The sequence below is a fragment of the Juglans regia genome, unplaced genomic scaffold, assembly GCF_001411555.2.
Source record: "Juglans regia cultivar Chandler unplaced genomic scaffold, Walnut 2.0 Scaffold_956, whole genome shotgun sequence".
NCBI lineage: Eukaryota > Viridiplantae > Streptophyta > Magnoliopsida > Fagales > Juglandaceae > Juglans > Juglans regia.
The window spans coordinates 1-3,311 of record NW_023364571.1 but is presented as its reverse complement, the minus strand read 5'-3'; the positions used below and the strand labels follow the sequence as shown (position 1 = coordinate 3,311).

At 48.7% G+C, this 3,311-nt stretch overlaps 10 non-coding genes across 10 annotated transcripts; all 10 read right to left on the bottom strand.

The window, feature by feature from the left end:
* Positions 1–259: 259 nt before the first annotated feature.
* LOC118347575 lies at positions 260–378 on the bottom strand. Its single transcript, XR_004800770.1, has one exon. It is a non-coding gene; the product is annotated as a 5S ribosomal RNA (ribosomal RNA).
* A 189-nt stretch (positions 379–567) lies between these two features.
* Positions 568–686, bottom strand: LOC118347571. Its single transcript, XR_004800766.1, has one exon. It is a non-coding gene; the product is annotated as a 5S ribosomal RNA (ribosomal RNA).
* A 175-nt stretch (positions 687–861) lies between these two features.
* On the bottom strand, positions 862–980 carry LOC118347576. The gene has a single exon (XR_004800771.1). It is a non-coding gene; the product is annotated as a 5S ribosomal RNA (ribosomal RNA).
* A 189-nt stretch (positions 981–1,169) lies between these two features.
* On the bottom strand, positions 1,170–1,288 carry LOC118347572. Its single transcript, XR_004800767.1, has one exon. It is a non-coding gene; the product is annotated as a 5S ribosomal RNA (ribosomal RNA).
* Positions 1,289–1,477: 189 nt separating this feature from the next.
* On the bottom strand, positions 1,478–1,596 carry LOC118347569. The gene has a single exon (XR_004800764.1). It is a non-coding gene; the product is annotated as a 5S ribosomal RNA (ribosomal RNA).
* Positions 1,597–1,785: 189 nt separating this feature from the next.
* On the bottom strand, positions 1,786–1,904 carry LOC118347574. Its single transcript, XR_004800769.1, has one exon. It is a non-coding gene; the product is annotated as a 5S ribosomal RNA (ribosomal RNA).
* A 190-nt stretch (positions 1,905–2,094) lies between these two features.
* LOC118347573 lies at positions 2,095–2,213 on the bottom strand. The gene has a single exon (XR_004800768.1). It is a non-coding gene; the product is annotated as a 5S ribosomal RNA (ribosomal RNA).
* A 190-nt stretch (positions 2,214–2,403) lies between these two features.
* LOC118347568 lies at positions 2,404–2,522 on the bottom strand. Its single transcript, XR_004800763.1, has one exon. It is a non-coding gene; the product is annotated as a 5S ribosomal RNA (ribosomal RNA).
* Positions 2,523–2,711: 189 nt separating this feature from the next.
* Positions 2,712–2,830, bottom strand: LOC118347567. Its single transcript, XR_004800762.1, has one exon. It is a non-coding gene; the product is annotated as a 5S ribosomal RNA (ribosomal RNA).
* Positions 2,831–3,019: 189 nt separating this feature from the next.
* On the bottom strand, positions 3,020–3,138 carry LOC118347570. The gene has a single exon (XR_004800765.1). It is a non-coding gene; the product is annotated as a 5S ribosomal RNA (ribosomal RNA).
* Between the last annotated feature and the right edge of the window lie 173 nt (positions 3,139–3,311).

The following is a 3,311-nucleotide window of genomic DNA, read 5'->3' as shown; positions in this document are numbered from 1 at the left end:
CGCCCAAGCACGCTTAACTGCGGAGTTCTGATGGGATCCGGTGCATTAGTGCTGGTATGATCGCACCCATCAAAACTAATTACTTAAAATTCAAATAATCCTTGAGTGACATACTAGCGTCCTTCCGATCCCAATCCAATCGGAGATCTGATCCAAACCCATGGCTACGCGATGGGCAGGGCGAGATTTTCCGAAAAATCCACTCCCGAGTGGTCCTTCTTGTCAATTTATCTCGCAAGGCGGAAAAAAAAATCAACGAGGGGTGCAACACGAGGACTTCCCAGGAGGTCACCCATCCTAGTACTACTCTCGCCCAAGCACGCTTAACTGCGGAGTTCTGATGGGATCCGGTGTATTAGTGCTGGTATGATCGCACCCATCAAACTAATTACTTAAAATTCATATAATCCTTGAGCGACATACTAGCGTCCTTCCGATCCCAATCCAAACGGAGATCTGATCCAAACCCATCGCTACGCGATGGGCAGGGCGAGATTTTCCCAAAAATCCACTCCCGAGTGGTCCTTCTTGTCAATTTTTCTCGCAAGGCGGAAAAAACAAAAACGGGGGGTGCAACATGAGGACTTCCCAGGAGGTCACCCATCCTATTACTACTCTCGCCCAAGCACGCTTAACTGCGGAGTTCTGATGGGATCCGGTGCATTAGTGCTGGTATGATCGCACCCATCAAAACTAATTACTTAAAATTCAAATAATCCTTGAGCGACATACTAGCGTCCTTCCCCACCCAAACAGACAGACCAAACCTGACAAGCGTGATGGCAGGGCGAGATTTTCAAAATCTACCCCTCGAGTGGTCCTTTTCTCTTGTCACTATTCTCGTGCGAAAAACAAAAACGAGGGGTGCAACACGAGGACTTCCCAGGAGGTCACCCATCCTAGTACTACTCTCGCCCAAGCACGCTTAACTGTGGAGTTCTGATGGGATCCGGTGCATTAGTGCTGGTATGATCGCACCCATCAAACTAATTACTTAAAATTCAAATAATCCTAGAGCGACATACTAGCGTCCTTCCGATCCCAATCCAAACGGGGATCTGATCCAAACCCATCGCTACGCGATGGGCAGGGCGCGATTTTCCTAAAAATCCACTCCCGAGTGGTCCTTCTTGTCAATTTATCTTGCAAGGCGGAAAAAATAAAAACGAGGGGGGCAACACGAGGACTTCCCCGGAGGTCACCCATCCTAGTACTACTCTCGCCCAACCACGCTTAACTGCTGAGTTCTGATGGGATCCGGTGCATTAGTGCTGGTATGATCGCACCCATCAAACTAATTACTTAAAATTCATATAATCCTTGAGCGACATACTAGCGTCCTTCCGATCCCAATCAAAACGGAGATCTGATCCAAACCCATGGCTACGCGATGGGCAGGGCGAGATTTTCCCAAAAATCCACTCCCGAGTGCTCCTTCTTGTCAATTTATCTCGCAAGGCGGAAAAAACAAAAACGAGGGGTGCAACACGAGGACTTCCTAGGAGGTCACCCATCCTAGTACTACTCTCGCCCAAGCACGCTTAACTGCGGAGTTCTGATGGGATCCGGTGCATTAGTGCTGGCATGATCGCACCCATCAAACTAATTACTTAAAATTCATATAATCCTTGAGCGACATACTAGCGTCCTTCCGATCCCAATCCAAACGGAGATGTGATCCAAACCCATGGCTACGCGATGGGCAGGGCGAGATTTCCCGAAAAATCCACTCCCGAGGGCTCCTTCTTGTCAATTTATCTCGCAAGGCAGAAAAAACAAAAACGAGGGGTGCAACACGAGGACTTCCCAGGAGGTCACCCATCCTAGTACTACTCTCGCCCAAGCACGCTTAACTGCGGAGTTCTGATGGGATCCGGTGCATTAGTGCTGGTATGATCGCACCCATCAAACTAATTACTTAAAATTCATATAATCCTTGAGCGACATACTAGCGTCCTTCCGATCCCAATCCAAACGGAGATCTGATCCAAACCCATGGCTACGCGATGGGCAGGGCGAGATTTTCCCGAAAAATCCACTCCCGAGTGGTCCTTCTTGTCAATTTATCTCGCAAGGCGGAAAAAACAAAAACGAGGGGTGCAACACGAGGACTTCCCAGGAGGTCACCCATCCTAGTACTACTCTCGCCCAAGCACGCTTAACTGCGGAGTTCTGATGGGATCCGGTGCATTAGTGCTGGTATGATCGCACCCATCAAACTAATTACTTAAAATTCATATAATCCTTGAGCGACATACTAGCGTCCTTCCGATCCCAATCCAAACGGAGATCTGATCCAAAACCCATGGCTACGCGATGGGCAGGGCGAGATTTTCTCAAAAATCCACTCCCGAGTGGTCCTTCTTGTCAATTTATCTCGCAAGGCGGAGAAAACAAAAACGAGGGGTGCAACACGAGGACTTCCCAGGAGGTCACCCATCCTAGTACTACTCTCGCCCAAGCACGCTTAACTGCGGAGTTCTGATGGGATCTGGTGCATTAGTGCTGGTATGATCGCACCCATCAAACTAATTACTTAAAATTCAAATAATCCTTGAGCGACATACTAGCGTCCTTCCGATCCCAATCCAATCGGAGATCTGATCCAAACCCATGGCTACGCGATGGGCAGGGCGAGATTTTCCGAAAAATCCACTCCCGAGTGCTCCTTCTTGTCAATTTATCTCGCAAGGCGGAAAAAAAATCAACGAGGGGTGCAACACGAGGACTTCCCAGGAGGTCACCCATCCTAGTACTACTCTCGCCCAAGCACGCTTAACTGCGGAGTTCTGATGGGATCCGGTGCATTAGTGCTGGTATGATCGCACCCATCAAACTAATTACTTAAAATTCATATAATCCTTGAGCGACATACTAGCGTCCTTCCGATCCCAATCCAAACGGAGATCTGATCCAAACCCATGGCTACGCGATGGGCAGGGCGAGATTTTCCCAAAAATCCACTCCCGAGTGGTCCTTCTTGTCAATTTATCTCGCAAAGCGGAAAAAAAATCAACGAGGGGTGCAACATGAGGACTTCACAGGAGGTCACCCATCCTAGTACTACTCTCGCCCAAGCACGCTTAACTGCGGAGTTCTGATGGGATCCGGTGCATTAGTGCTGGTATGATCGCACCCATCAAACTAATTACTTAAAATTCATATAACCCTTGAGCGACATACTAGCGTCCTTCCGATCCCAATCCAAACGGAGATCTGATCCAAACCCATGGCTACGAGATGGGCAGGGCGAGATTTTCCCAAAAATCCACTCCCGAGTGGTCCTTCTTGTCAATTTATCTCGCAAGGCG